The sequence below is a fragment of the Paroedura picta genome, chromosome 13, assembly GCF_049243985.1.
Source record: "Paroedura picta isolate Pp20150507F chromosome 13, Ppicta_v3.0, whole genome shotgun sequence".
Lineage (NCBI taxonomy): Eukaryota > Metazoa > Chordata > Lepidosauria > Squamata > Gekkonidae > Paroedura > Paroedura picta.
Genome location: NC_135381.1, coordinates 35,181,007 through 35,196,845, shown reverse-complemented (window position 1 = coordinate 35,196,845; position 15,839 = coordinate 35,181,007). Strand labels below are relative to the sequence as shown.

Sequence of the window (15,839 nt, the reverse complement as noted above, 5' to 3'; positions counted from 1 at the left end):
TTTCTATCCTTGGTAAGTATCCCTGTTTCTAGCATTTAGAGCAGGGATGGACAAACTGTGGTTCTCCAGATGCCCATGGACTACAATTCCTATGAGCCCCTGCCAAGCTGGCAGGGGCTCATGGAATTGTAGTCCATGAATACCTGGAGAGCCACAGGTTGGCCACCCCTGGTTTAGAAGCACGGTGCTTAGAATGTTGCTCTTAACAGCTGCCTTCTTCCAGCTTCAGCCCCACCCTCGTCTGCAGAAGTTAAAACCTGTGGTATTGACACATCTCATCTTGAAATGCACAGACGGTCTCATGTGCAGCCTTTCACATGCTGGTAAGGCATCATGTGCACTGCAGATTGCTCCTCTGTCGCGTGATACTTTACTAGGGCATCTTTAACTTCCCTTGTCACTTTTTAAACTGGGGGGAGCATTTATTCCGTCAACCTCCAGCAGAAGTGGTACAATCTTCCACTGCAGGACTCTACCACAACATTCTCCTGCATATACAGAATAGGCTATGTTCTGAAAGAGTTTTGACCAGCTTCGGATGTACCATAGTCAGACTAATCTGAATACTGGGAACAACAACTTGGAAGTGGGTCACCCTCAGCTGGAGTTGAAGACAGTACAGAAGTACATGAGCACAGCTGCTTCTGTGAAATCCACCATATTTCATGAAAAATATCAAATCTGAAAGGAACCGAAGAAAAATGTTAAGAGAACGGGTGCCATTTTAAAAAGTTGCCAACTTTCTTCTTAGCGGGACTCTTGGGTCTTCCGTTGATGCATGAAATTTCAGCAGAAGGTCCCTGTCACACATTGATGGGGGCAAAAACTACAGCAGCTATTTTTTTGTAGTTCTTAACAGCACAAGCACCCCCCCCCCCAGAACTTTTATTCTGTCCTACTTCATATCTCCTCAGTTCCTCTGCTAAGCCGTTGCTACGAAGCCTCCCAATCCACATCGATAGATGTGAAGGAAAGGCAAACTCGCCTTGGATGGAAACACACACTTAACTGGTGCAGGACTCCAGAGAACACCATAACCTCACTGGGACCCAAGGGCTGGTTGGCTGGGTCCTTGTGCCTGGAAAGCTATTTAATCTGGACCGCTTTACTCAGCCCTGTTGAATTTCTGCCCATCAAATAACTGGTAAGGCACAGGAAACCTGCAAAGGAAAACAAGTTGGCCACCAAAGTGGGCATGCAACTGTGGGGGATGCACCTTTGCAAGCAGGCTGGTGTGGCTGCCCGTTAAAACTCAACCAGTAAGCTGGTTCACTGACACCATCAGCATAGAGGTACATACCAAATCATCCCAAATTCACACTTCCCTCTGTTTGCAGATCCTGCAACAACCATCATTTGAGAGAGACCTTCCCATGTCTGACTCTCAGGAGGGAATGCCTCTTCTAGAAGAAGAAGAAGAAGAAGAAGAAGAAGAAGAAGAAGAAGAAGAAGAAGAAGAAGAAGAAGAAGAAGAAGAAGAAGAAGAAGAAGAAGAAGAAGAAGAAGAAGAAGAAGAAGAAGAAGAAGAAGAAGAAGAGCTGGTTCTTATATGCTGCTTTTCTCTACCCCAAGGAGTCTCAAAGCGGCTTACAGTCGCCTTCCCTTTCCTCTCCCCACCTGTGAGGCAGGTGAGGCTGAGAGAGCCCTGATATTACTGCTTGGTCAGAACAGCTCTACCAAGTGTCTCAAAGCGGCTTACCTTCCTCTCCCCACCACAGACACCCTGTGAGGTAGGTGAGGCTGAGAGAGCCCTGATATTATTGAAGATCTGGTTCTTATATGCCGCTTTTCTCTACCCGAAGGAGGCTCAAAGCGTCTTACATTCACCTTCCCTTTCCTCTCCCCACAACAGACACCCTGTGTGGTAGGTGAGCCTGTTATTACTGCTCGGTCAAAGCAGCACTATCAGGACTGTGACTAGCCCAAGGTCACCCAGCTGGCTGCATGTGGGGGAGCACAGAATCAAACCCGGCTCGGCAGATTAGAAGCGCGCACTCCTAACCACGACACCGAGCTGGCTCTCTAACCTGGCGCCTGCCGTTTCCATGGGTGCAATATTAGCATTATAAAATTTAGTACCCACTTAGTACTTGAGGGCTACTTTACAGATCAGTCTAACGGGTTTTAAATTTAGATCAGATCCGAATTAAAACATCACGACTATAGGGCGTAAGGCCTTGTTACTGTTGTCCATGCGTCTATGCCCAGAATTTGTTTCTGTTTTAAATTTTAAGCATATCAAATCTTATGCCAATAAAGGTATCTGAATCTGAATCTGAAAACATCACGACCCTAACCACAGGGCATTTTGCTGAGGGCCGGGTCATGTTATGCGGAGCGCGGCTGTGGTCCCCGCGGCATCTCTGACCACTTGCAGATGCACTGGTTCCAGGCACCTTAGCATCCCCTTGCCTGCCCCCATGTCGCTGGAAGACTATGGGGAGGATGCGGTTTGCACCACTTTGCAGTCCAGAAGGGAATGTTCTGCCTTCTGCGCCCACTTGCTGTTTGAATTCAGGTTGCCACGGCAACTTGACATAATGGACTTTTTTTTTTCCTCTCCCCCTCCTTTAAATAATTTGACTTGTTGCCATGTCGACAGAGGGAGGGGGGGGCAGTGAAGTGGAATCTTCCCTGATTCTCTCTCCACTAACCCCCCCCACCCCAAATCAAAGTTCCCCCAACAAGCCAAGCATCGGTTTGCAAACGGTTTGCCCCCTGTCGAATAGGGACAGATGTTCAAAGGGATGGTGTCTGTAAGGATGGAGCGTGGAAAGGGCGGGACCTTCATCCATGTCGTGCAAATTCCTTAAAATTCCAGCTTCAGCTAGCTCGCCGAGGAAACCAAGCACGCAGACACGCTCCTTCCATCTGGGGCACGCAAGTCCAGCAGCAAAGAAGCCTTAACAAAACCTGGCAGGAATAATGGAATTTCCCACAGGGGTTTCAAACTCTTCTTCCCGGGGAAGCTCCTCTGTTGTTTACTGAGAGCTGCTCCTGTGTGGGAAGACCAATCTGGAACGGCAGACAAACACCCATGCAGTGCAACTGGCCCAAAATGTGTACCCACCGTAGCTGGATTGGTTCTAAAGCAGGGGGTAGTCAACCTGTGGTCCTCCAGATATCCATGGACTACAATTCCCATGAGCCCCTGCCAGCAACCTCTGGCAGGGGCTCATGGGAATTGTAGTCCATGGACATCTGGAGGACCACAGGTTGACTACCCCTGTTCTAAAGGACGGTCAGTGTACCCTGGGCAGTGCCAGCCTAGACCAACCGGTGCCAGCCTAGACCAACCAGTGCATTATGCCTGACTTGCTCCACTTGTTCAACTTAATACCTTATTTTGTATGGCATTTCGCACATCCCCACTAGGGATCCCAGTTCTTGGGACCTGGGGAACCCCTGGAATTACAGCACATCTCCAGACTAAGGAGATCAGCTCCCCTGGAGAAAGTGGCTCCTTTGGAAGGTGGACTCCACGGCATTATACTCCACTGAGATCACTCCCCACCCCAAATCCCATCAATTCCTGCCTCCACCCCCAAAGTCTCCAGGTATTTCCTAATCCAGAGCTGGCAGCTCTAGTCCCTGATTTGGTCCCAAATATACCTCCCAAAGGGGATCTACTTATACAGAAGAGACTCTGCAAAGCTAAGAGATCTGAAAACCCCTCACTGGACAACATAACTCAAAGCCTCATCTCTCCCTTGACCCTACTCAAGTCTTCCCATCAGACAATGCTCATGTGCCAGTGATCCCCAGTCCTCTCTTCCTCACTGGGCTAGGAAGTGCCCATGAGGCATACAGGAGGCATCACCTTGCATCTGCAGGTAGCACCCATTTAGGTTATCAGCACCCATCTGCAGGCAGCACCCATTTAGAAGTTTTCAGACAATATTTGGCTTGGAACCTCCCAACATTTCACAACTGGCTCCCGCCCCCATGCCAGCCATTTTTAGTGGTGTCCATTGCCTTTTCTCAAGATTCGAGAAGTAACCAGAGGTTCACCAAGGTTGGAGACTCAAAACATAAGCTAATGTTGGGGCCAGTCCCTGTGACCCAACTGATGCAGCAAGAAGGCTGGAAGGGTCCACGTTACATCTGGCCACACACTGCCTTAACGCATACCCAGCGCTGCAGTTCAGACCATCTTTGCAAAACCAGCACAAAGTTACCGAATTCCCACATTTCGAACTGGGAGTCCAGCAATGTAACCAGAGTGACTGTCTGAAGAAGAGTGCTTGCACTCAAAACTCACGCCCTGAATAAATCTTTTTGGGTCTTAAAAGTGCGGCTGGACTCTGATTTTACCATGCTAATTTAGCAGGGTTACCCATTTGAATCTGTCTCACCATAGGTTTGCTTAACTGCCAGGCATTTCAGAACCTGCACCAGATACCATCATTGTACTATAATGGTAAACTAACATTTCCTGTAGAGCGGTGTTCCCAACCACTGGGCTGTGGCCCGGTACCGGGTCATGGAGGCCTCGGTACCAGGCCATGGCGGGGGGAGGGAGGTGTGGGCGCAGGTGCACCTCCCTCTCCCCTCCGGTCTCCAGCCCGAAAAAGGTTGGGGACCACTGGGGTTAAAAGGTCCAAAACAGAACATGGTTTTCCCTGCTGAGACCTGTAACGACACTTCCAGCCAAAGCCTCCAGATTGGCAAGGCCTCGTGTAAGAACTAGGAGTCCCACTTCTGTCCCTGCATTGATAGAGCAGTATTTTCCTCCACTTACAATTCAGTCCATCTCCTTACTCTGGCAACCGACCTTGGGGATTCTGGACTCCAGATCCCATGTACAGACATGGCTGCCCACAACCTCATTTCAGTAGGCAAGTTTGCGTCACTTCCCAAGTTGTTCTTTAGGTCAAGCAATAACACAGCACATTTCCTGTGCTGCACCCCTTGGATTATGAACCTTTGTGGGGGGGGGGACAAAAGCCGCGTTTGCATAAAGTGTACTGGGACATTTATAGCAGCTGGAGCTTAATTATGAAGTTGACAAAGTGTCTGTCAGGAGCTCAGTTCACAACCAGGCTGTGCTAATAATACTGCGCAGGTGTGCTTCCCCTGCCCCATCTCTTGGTCACACTGGACTTCCGGTTTCAGTGCACCCCCGTAGAGGGTACAACTCCCTAGACCAGCATGACAAAGATGTGAAAACTTCCAACCAGCATTTAAAAGACAGCCAATTTGGTGTAGCGGTTAGGATTTTGGAAGGGCGGTGTAAAAATACAATAGAGAACCAGTTTGGTGTAGTGGTTAGGAGTGTGGCCTTCTAATCCGGCATGCCGGGTTCGATTCTGCATTCCCCCACATGCAGCCAGCTGGATGACCTTGGGCTTGCCACGGCACTGATAAAACTGTTCTGACCGAGCAGTAAAATCAGGGCTCTCTCAGCCTCACCCACCCCACAGGGTGTCTGTTGTGGGGAGAGGAAGGGAAGGCGATTGTAAGCCACTTTGAGACTCCTTTGGGTAGAGAAAAGTGGCATATAAGAACCAATTCTTCTTTATCTTCTAAAATAGTATATGTCTTGATTTCAAAACTTTTTTCGTCCTTTGGTGAATTCAACATTTCTTGGGGAGGGGGGGTCGGTTAGAGGGCAAGTTTCTCCCAGCATGGTCCTTGCTTACGCACTCTCACGCACCACCTGGTTTGATCTGCATATCCCAGAACACCTTGCAACAGACAAACTCTTCCCTTGGAAAACAACTATCTGTCAACTCAGGATGGATATTCCTGTTCCTGCAATAAGGAGAGAACATTGCTGTATCCATGGATACAGAGTGTCTTGTCCACACCAGGTGCTAAGAATCACAGAATAATGAGATAAAAGTGCTGAAGTTCAATCTAACAGGACAGGGAAGGGGGGGGGGAGAGGGACAGAGAATCACCCCGGGCAAATAGGATGAATGTTGGCGTAAAAAAAGATCCCCGGAGGGAAGGAGCCCTGCTGGCACAGTTGACATTAGGGGATGCCAGGTCTTTTTCTAGCAGGGCTTTTGTGCCGTTAGCAGCTGCACGAAATCATAGAGTTGGAAGGGTCCATAAAGGCCATCTAGTCCAGTCTCCTGCTCAATGCAGGATCAGCCCAAAGCATCCATGATAGGTATCTTTCCAGCCACTGCTTAAAGAGCGCCATTGAAGGGTTGATCACCACTTCCTTAGGCAGCTGATTCCACTCCTGAACTACTCTGATGATTTTTTCCCCCTGATATCTAGCCAGTCCCATTCTACACGTAGTTTAAACTGCAGGTCCTCTCCTCTGCTGCCAACAAGAACTGCCCCCTGCCCTCCTCCGAGTGTCAACCTTTCAAATACTTAAAGAGGGCAACCCTGTCCCCCCTCAGCCTCCTCTCCTCCAGGCTGAACCTTCCCAGGTCCCCCAGCCTTTCCTCATCCTCATCACTCTCCTCTGCATCCTGTCAATTTTGTCCACATCCTTTTGAGGCGAGGCCTCCAGAACTGCACACAGTTCTCCAGGTGAGGTCTGACCAACACAAGGCACTCCATGTTGCCCTCCTGAATTCCTACACATTTCCAAGCTGTCCTGTCCTAGAGAGAAGACGCAACCCCCTAAATTGAAATGTACCCACACGAAGGAGCCCTGAAACCATATTATCCTCCCCCACTACTTTTTTGAATGCCACTATACATTTTCACATTCATCTATTTATTATTTTATTAATTATTATTATTATTATTACTATTATTAGAAGAGTTGGTTCTTAGATACTGCTTTTCTCTTACCGAAGGAGGCTCAAAGCGGCTTACAGTCGCCTTCCCTTTCCTCTCCCCACAACAGACACCCTGTGGGGTGGGTGAGGCTGAGAGAGCCCTGATATCACTGCTCGGTCAGAACAGTTTTATCAGTGCTGTGACTGTCCCAAGGTCACCCAGCTGGCTGCACATGGGGGAGTGCAGAATCGAACCCGGCATGCCAGATTAGAAGGCCACACTCCTAACCACTACACCAAACTGGTTCTCTATTGTATTTTTACACCGCCCTTCTAAAAAATGCTTTAGTTTTCAATGCTATATCACTTTGGGGATGGATGCAGGGATGACTCCCAAAGAGGCAGGACCAGGTTGATTTGTGGGCATGCACTCAGCTCTCCATTTCTGGTTGGACAAATAACTGGCAGTCCAAGCGATGACTCCAGCTTCCCATTTGGCCCCATAGTCCCCATTCTCAAGGATATTTCCAAGGATCTGAACATACAAATTCACAATCAAGACTCTTTTCTTCAAATGGAATGCTTCACATGAAGCTGCTCAGGACTGAATCAGACCCTTGGTCCATCAAGTTCAGTATAGTCTACTCAAACTGCCAGCAGCTCTCCAGGATCTCAAGAAGACTTTCACATCACCTGCTTGCTGGCAACTTTTAAATGGAGATGCCGGGGATTGAACTTGGTACCTTCTACATGCCACGTGGATGCTCTACTACTGGGTGATATGAAAAGCTAATGAGCCAATGATATGGCTACAGTAGTTCTCCACCTGCCTGCCCTGTCAGTGTTGAAATGATGGTCTTCAACATGGATTCCAGCCTCTTACTCAGAGATATGACCTGGAGGCTCTTTAATCTTCTCCTTCCTAATGTTAGTAAGTGCTTCTCATTTCTCACCCATGCAGATGAGCAATTAAAAGATGGCTTCAACCCCTTCCTTCCCATGAACTGTAAGAGAAGCTATTCGTAGCTGAAATACATAAAGAAAAGACTCTAGCAGAGCCAGTTCTCTAATTTACGTGGTACTTTGGGAGAAGGTTATCTGGCCGCAGTGCTGTATTAAAATAAATTTGAAATCTGAAGGTTAAAGTGGCCCAGTGTGGCATATTTGCTAGAGTGTGCTTGACTACACCTGGGGAGACTCCAGCTCAAATTCTTGCTCACATGCAACCTTGGACCAGTCATTTTCTCTTAGCTATGTCTACATCACAGGGTTGTTGCGAGGATATAGTAGAGAAGAGGAGGGCAACATCAGCCACTGTGAATTTTTGGGAGGGATTAAAAATTAGACACAAATAAAATATAAATAAAATAAAGAGCGTGTAGGTCGTGTCTTGGCTTGGGTAAGAGCCAGCCTGCAAGTACAGCCAGAATTTCTAGCCCTTCCGACACTGCTTTAGTTAGGATTGCTTATGTGGCAGCTATAACTCCGAACTGGGAATGTTTTATCATCTTTAACACTTAGTTGCTCTTATAATATTGGTGCAGCGGCTTCCTGGGCGGAGCCAGTCCGGCCTCTGTTTCCGGTCCATGAACCAATTAGGACGTGCACAGCTTGGCCCGTGGACCAGAAACAGTGGCCAGACCCGGCGTGGGGCAGTCTGGTGCAATTGGTGCCAGTCTGCCCCTGACTGGCACCAGGAGAGGAGGTTGGTGGGGCTGGGAGGAGGGGAGAAGGGAGTTCCCTAGCCTAAAAATGCCCACCGAGCCTGGAGGGAACTCCATGCCCATCCCCCTCCCCCTCGAAAAGTCCCACCGAGGCTTGTAGAGGCCGCAGCAGGCCTTTTTAGGGCAGGGGGGAGGGCTGGTGGGAGGACTGCCTGGAGGGGGGAGGAAAGGGGATGCTAGCACCCATTTTGTTTACAGATGAAACGGGCTTTAAAACTAGAAATGATAATACTTTCATTTTTGTATTCCGTCCATCCCTGGCAGACTCAGAGTGGATCACATCAGGCTTTAAAACAATATCCAAGAAATAAAGCACAGGGGGAAAAAACCCACCACTACATATGTTATTTTGGCTACTCCATCTGATCTCTATCAAATTGTTGCAGGGGAGAGACAGATTCTGAATAACAGTCCTAAGGTACCACAACTGGCCTCCTTTTAAGAGGTACTTCTAAGAGGATCTCAGCTCAGTACTGGCTATTGATCAGCTTACACAGGATTTTTAAAAGGGCATCATGGAGTAAGCCAGGCCTGCAGGGCCACAGCTTGTACTATTGATTATGCTAAAAAAGAAAGCATTTTTACCTCTCCTGCCCCAAATTCTGGCTAGCTTCAGCCAAAAAAAGGAATAGAAATTTACAGGCAGAAGAATAATTGTCAGCCTGTTTTCATATGCAACATTAAATTGCTTTTTTTTCCATACACCCCTTGTTTGGGATTTAAACGGAAACCTTCTTTGTGCTCTACCTTAATGGCATTCACAAGCACTCCAGGCTCCAAAGGCCTCCAAACATAATTTGCCAACAAATCTGAGGCACGTATGAATCAGCAACCAGATTTAAGATGCATCTTCTCCCAGTATTTTTCAGCCCCAGAGAATCCAGAAGTCCATCTACCAATTCCATGTAAGCCTACCAGAACAGATATCACCCCTTTCAAAACCTCAGAGCTGCAAGGGTGGGAGGGAACCATGCTCCAGGTAGCAAAGCTCCAGAGGCTGTCCCTGGCAGGTTATTCTTCTCTGCTTGGAATTCAGCAGAAGGAAAGACACTGCAGTACAAAACAGTTTCTGGCCCCATCTCCCACCTCTACCAGAAATAACTCTTTTCCAGTAGCACCGCTTCAAACCAGGCATGCTAAGCCAAGGGTTTGTTCTCGCATTATGTTCAAGGACTGACTGACTGTGATATTTTATTCAGTCTGCATGTACCTAAATTGCCGTATTCAAACACACAATGCCATGTTTTCATGTCTGCCACTGGGCTCTGGAAATTATCACAATCTGGCAGGGAATGATGAGTCTCTTTCCCCCTACATATCTAGGGACCAAGGAGCACTTATTAGAGTTGGGTACAGATCCAGAAAAGATCCTGTGAAAATGCTCTGAGCAGGGGCTCATTAGGCTTGTGCCAAGACTTGGCACTCACTCACAAGTTGCCAATGTCTACCTGTACTAGAAGGGAGAGGCTGTGGCTCAGTGACAGAACATCGGCTTGGCACGCAGAATGTCCCAGGTTCAATCCCTGGCATCTCCAGTTAAAAGACTTGGCAATAGGGGATGTGACAGACTTTTGCCTGAGACACTGGAGAGCTTTGCTACCTGTCTGAGTAGACAATACTGACTTTGAGGAAGCAAGGGTTTGATTAAATATAAGGTAGTTTCATGTGTTCATGTGGTACATTAATAATAATAATAATTCCATTTTAATGCTCCCCTTTACTGAAGGCTCAGGGCAGGTTACAAGTTAAAATCTTAAATTCCTTCATCATTCGTAAAATTGTTAAAAACATTGTTAAAAACATTAAAATTATGAATACTAAACATAACCGATCACTGCGTACTTCATCCCTATTCCAGGAGTGGAAGAGGAAGCATCTATATAATTTCAGTGATGGGTGGATTCTTGGTTAAGGAGGCCAGCCATTTAAATGGCCCCTGTCCAGCTTTAAATGGCCTGGTGGAACAGCTCTTTCCTGCGAATCCTGCGGAACAGCTTGAGGTTCTGCAGGGCTCTGATGTCAATCGGCCAAAATGGTCTCAGTCAAGGCTGGGTGAGAAAAGAATCTGGGTGGCTGAAGTCTAAATGGGTACAACTCATCCTAAAATGATCTGGAATCACCAACCACCTGGCTCAGCCATCGCTAACATCCCCTTCTGGAAGTTCACAAAAGAACGTCAAAAGGAAACATACAGCACAGTTCTGCTGAACTTGGATTTGGTAAAAGGGTCTATTAAATTGAAGAGAAACTTAGGCTAACATCCGTGGTGCTGGAAAATACTGTCAAGTCAAGTCACAGCTGACTCTTGAAGAAGAAGAGTTGGTTCTTATATGCCGCTTTTCTCTACCAGAAGGAGTCCCAAAGCGGCTTACAATCTCCTTCCCTTCCTCTCCCCACAACAGACACCCTGTGAGGTGGGTGAGGCTGAGAGAGCCCTGATATTACTGCTCAGTCAGAATGGCTTTCTCAGTGCTGGTTGCATGTGGGGGAGTGCAGAATCCAGCCCAGCTCGCCAGATTAGAAGTCCGCACTCCTAACCACTACACCAAGCTGGCTCTCCTTATGAGGTTTTCAAGGCGAGAGAAGTTCAGAGGTGGCTCTCCATTGTCTGCCTCCACTATCATGACCCTGGTATTCTTTGGAGGTCTCCCATTCATATACCAGCCAGGGCAGACTCTGCTTCGCTTCCAAGATCTAATGAGATCAGTTTGGCCTGGGGGTCAGGGCTAGCACATCCGCACTGAATGAAAAGATTCTATCTTAGTAATACTTGGATCTCCCCAGTCACTGCAATTCCTTATTTTTCTTGGTTAGAGCCTTACACCTACATTTCACCCTACACTGTGTATTTCACAGTGCTTTGATCGCAATATATCTTTCCACCCATATCACAACATAGGAGATCCACAAAAATGATGAGTTACAAGATTCCCATTCATTGTTTCAGCATTCAGTGTGACTTCCCTGTTATGCAATCTCCTTACCTGTCCCCGACCCGTTTCTATTTATTGCACAGCCGTCGTAAGCTCCGTAGGCAAGAAGGGTATCATTCCTGTCTCTTCTGCAGAGCCTTGCACATTCTTGGCAATATCCGTGCTAAATGACATTGTCAAGGAGCCAAATACCACCCAACACAACCCTCAACATCCTGCATTCGCTGCTATCTCAGAGTAGCACAATTGTGACATGGGAGAACTATGAGAAGCTCTCTTGCCTTAAAAAAAAGAAAAGATTACAGCAGCCAATTCATTTATTGAGAGCAGCAGTGCTCTGAGAAAGAGGGCTGGGTTCTTTCCCTCTTGCTGTTTTCCAGATCTAGATTCCTCCAAGGGAATCTGCATTGTGATCACCGCCACCATAAGCCCCCCCCCCCCCCCCACACACACACCATGAAACTACGGACAGCTTTGGAAGAAGCAGGGAGTTTTTAAATGGTACAAGCAGGAAGAACAGATGCCTTAAAGTCAGGATACCTGATCAGGGATTTCTCACATTCCTGAGCAGCCTTAGTGATTCTGGGGCTCCGTATGGGGCCCTAGAACTGCTGCCACTCTCCTGCCAGCCCTGTGCACCAGGGCCAAGCAAGGGGTGGCTTGCACCCAGTGTGAGATGGGTAGGAGCCACCTGCTGCCACCAGAAGCCAGCAACTCAAGCCCAAAATGGGGCAGGTAGAAGCTGTGGCGAGTACCAGCTCTTCTTGTTTCCCCTGTCCTTGGAGGGGCATGGGTGACTGTGTGCCGCCCAAGGGTGGCCTGGGGCAGCTGCCTCTATTGGCCATTGGCTAAGACTATCCTTGCTCATATCAAAAGGGTTCTTGAAGCAGAGATCTATTCAGCTGCCTCTCTTCCTCTGGCATCCTTCCGACCGCACTGTCCATGAGAGAGTGCTAATCTCTAATTCAGGGGTAGTCAAACTGCGGCCCTCCAGATGTCCATGGACTACAATTCCCAGGAGCTGGCAGGGGGCTCCTGGGAATTGTAGTCCATGGACATCTGGAGGGCCGCAGTTTGACTACCCCTGCTCTAATTCATTGCCACGGGGTGTTCCTGGAACCTATTTCCCTCCTCCCCAAAGCAAAGACCTCTGGCTTTCCTCCACCTCACTGGAGCATGAGGCACTTCAGAAGTGGAGGCTTGAACGCCTCCCTCCCAGTATTGTCATTTACCCGCACCCTATAGCAGGCGTAGTCAACCTGTGGTCCTCCAGATGTCCATGGACTACAATTCCCATGAGCCCCTGCCAGCATCTGCTGGCAGGGGCTCATGGGAATTGTAGTCCATGGACATCTGGAGGACCACAGGTTGACTACCCGTGCCCTATAGAATCCCTACTTTCACACTGCCCAATCCTTATCAGCAAAATTCTAAAAATACCCACAGGCTCACCAAGATTTAGGAACCCTGCCCTGGCTCCGCGCTTACATGTCCATCAGTTACGAAGGCCATTCCAGAAACCTTTGGTAAGTGCGACTGAGGCGGGTGGAAGGGAACCCGGCCCAGTGCTACAACAAGCCATCCGCCCCATTACCCATCGTGACCAAACCACAATGTTGCAAATGCAACTTGTGAAATGGGAACTGCAAGGGGGAAGGGGCAAAGGGAGCTACAGGAGAAGTATATATATATATATATATATATATATATACCGGGCGGTCTGCATCTGCACAAACGGGCAGAAATAATTAGCTGGTAGGTCTTTCTATGGAGATGCACCTGCCAATCCCATTTCACACTGTTAAAATAGACAAGAATCCATTTGAAAGGTAAAGATTAACCCTGTTTTTGAGATTTGACAAGAAATGTAAGGACGAGAAAAGAACTCCAATGGACTGACGCCCCTTTTAAATCTATGGACTAAAATGTTTAATTCTGCACAGGATCATGCTGCAAACTACCTTCTTTCAGTGATTGGGCTGAGTTAGGATCACATCCCTCGTTCTCCAAAGATTCAGTACTCCAGGAATGAAGTCTCCTGCACAAAGTAGCCACTGCAGCACTTTTGGGCATGCATTTGGGGAAAGGGGTTGCCTGCAAACAGTTTGAAGACCTGAGTTGTATTTTGCAAGCAGCCCGGAAAGGGGGGGGGGGGAGGTCAGCTGTACACCCAACACATTTTCCCTGCAAGACAGATCAGGGTGGGCTGCCTCATTAGTCTGCCTGCAGCAGTAGAAAAGAGCAGGAGTCCAGTAGCACCTTGATCTTCCGTGAAGAGCGCTGTGAAGAAGTGAGCAGTGACTCCCGAAAGCTCCTCTCCTGCCACAAATTTTGGGCAGTCTTCAAGGTACTACTGAACTCTTGCTCTTTTCTACCCTGGAAAGATGTATTCTATTATTAGATGCAAGATGGGAAGAGCTGCCTCAGTCTGAGTCAGACCACTGGTACATGTGGCTGAGTATTATCTACTCTTGACAGCCAGCAGCTTTTTGTGGCCGAGCTACACAAGATGTGCAACAAGGAAACACTCTACAACAGGCTTTCCCAACAGGGGTGCTGTGATCGCCCTGGAAGGGCTTCCTCAATTGAGTGGGTTTGCTGGGCCATTTCTGGCATTGGGGGGGGGGGGCAGGGATGATGGAGCATGATGCCATACCAGTGGGAGTAGAATCATAGAATCATAGAGTTGGAAGGGACCTCCTAGGTCATCTAGTCCAACCCCCTGCAACCTGGGTGGTGGTGGTGTCACTTCTGTCGACATGTGACTTCTGAGGCCATGCCAGGGAGGTGTGGCCTGATGACATCACTTCTGGGGTTTCTCACAAAGGCTGAAGAACGTTTCAGGGGGTTCTCAATGGTAATAAGGTGGAAAAAGGCTGCCTTAGAGCCCAGACCTGGGACTTTCTATATACACAGCATGTGGTCTACTTCTGAGCTCTGCTCTTTGGATTCTACCACAGACGGGTGCAGGCTAGAGAGGCTGTATACTGTACTTCCTGTTGTCTACCACCAAGTCCCCCTACAGGGCAGGTAGATGTACTATGTGATAGGAGGATCTCAGAAAGACATCTCACCCCCTTGCCCCTCCAGACATGAAGCTTCTTATTCCACTTAACAACAATCCCATTAGATCTAGTTCAGCTTCTTGTTCACCACAACCAGTTGCTACCGGAGGGCCTATCAGCAGGGCAGGGAGGCCAGAATTGTGCACCTTTCCCCCAACAACTGAGGTTCAGCCGTATGCTTCCTCTGAACATGTAGGTTTTACCCTCATTATTAGCCAACATGGTGGATAGGCACGAATGGCTATCCTTCCATGAATTTGTCTGACCTCCCCCTTTTTCAAGCTACAGACCTTTGTCTCGTGTGAAGTACTACTTCTTGTCTTACCTGAGCTCACCGCCCATTTGCTTTGTTGGCTCTTCCCCTCTTCCAGGGTGAAACGGTAACAACCCGCCTGCTCCTCCACATGACATTTATCATTTTATAACCCCTATGATGCACTTCCTCCTTAATCATCCTTTTCTGAACTGAAAAGGCCTCAAATAAGGCTGCCAGCTGTCACTTTTGTCTGCAAATGTTCTCTGTTGCTCTGGTGACGATTACAGGAAGGGAGAAGTCTTCACCTCCCTCTCTGCCCATACAGAAGGAAGCCTAACCAAGAGATCTGAGGGAGAGCTCAATTTGCTGGTCGTGGAAGTGTCAGAGGGAAATGAGGAAGGACAATGTGCAGAGAACACCACAGCAGAACTTCCTGTATAGCAATGCTGCTTGTTCTCTCCTGCCTATGTGCTATCTTTATCAGTGCATTTTAACCTAAACTTTCCTTCCAAGCACGCTCTGCTTCAAATCTGATCTTCACAACTCTGAGGTAGGTTAGGCTTCAAGTGTGTGCATCTGGACCTCTAGGTCACCAAGGAAGCTTCATGGCAGAGCTGTCTGGGAGAAAAACGGGCCTATAATTTTAGGCCTGTATCCTACCATTCTACTTGGCAAAGCCTTCCTCTGCCTGAAGACTTCCTCCAACAGCAAGGGCCAATGTAGTGTACTGGTTAAGAGTGTTGGGCTAGTCCCTGGTAAACCCAGTTTTGAATCTTTGACTGTGCCATGGAAGGTTGCTGAATGACCTTGGGCCAATCACATTTTCCAAAGTTAACCCACCTCGCAGGGAGCCAGTATGGTGGAGTGGTTAAGAGTGGTGGCCTCTAATCTGGAACACCAGATTTGATTCCCCTTTTCCTCCACATACAGCCAGCTGGGTGACCGTAGGTCTGTCACAGTTCTGTCAGAGCTCTCTATCTACTCCACAGGGTGTCTGTTGGAAGAGGAAGGGAAAACAATTGAAAGTTGCTTTGAGACTCCTTCGGGTAGCGAAAAGCTGGGTCTAAAAACTAACTCTTCTTCTTCTAAGGGGTTTTTGAAAGGATATGGAGGAGAGGAAAATGACATAAGATGGCTTGGGTCACCATTGGAGGGAAAGGTGGGATAAATAAAAG

The 15,839-nt window shown here is 48.1% G+C and overlaps 1 protein-coding gene across 11 annotated transcripts in view; it reads right to left on the bottom strand.

The window, feature by feature from the left end:
* NHSL2 (NHS like 2) overlaps window positions 1–15,839 on the bottom strand; it is a 118,329-nt gene that overhangs the window by 34,738 nt on the left and 67,752 nt on the right. Inside the window, exon 1 of one of the 11 annotated variants that reach the window (XM_077308870.1) lies at window positions 12,796–12,860. The exons of 9 other annotated variants lie outside the window; for them this stretch is intronic. The gene's annotated coding sequence lies outside the window, so the exon portion shown is untranslated. Of the gene's footprint in view, window positions 1–11,394; window positions 11,705–12,795; window positions 12,861–15,839 lie in introns of those variants that run through there. One more of the 11 variants, XM_077308867.1, reaches the window with a different exon arrangement.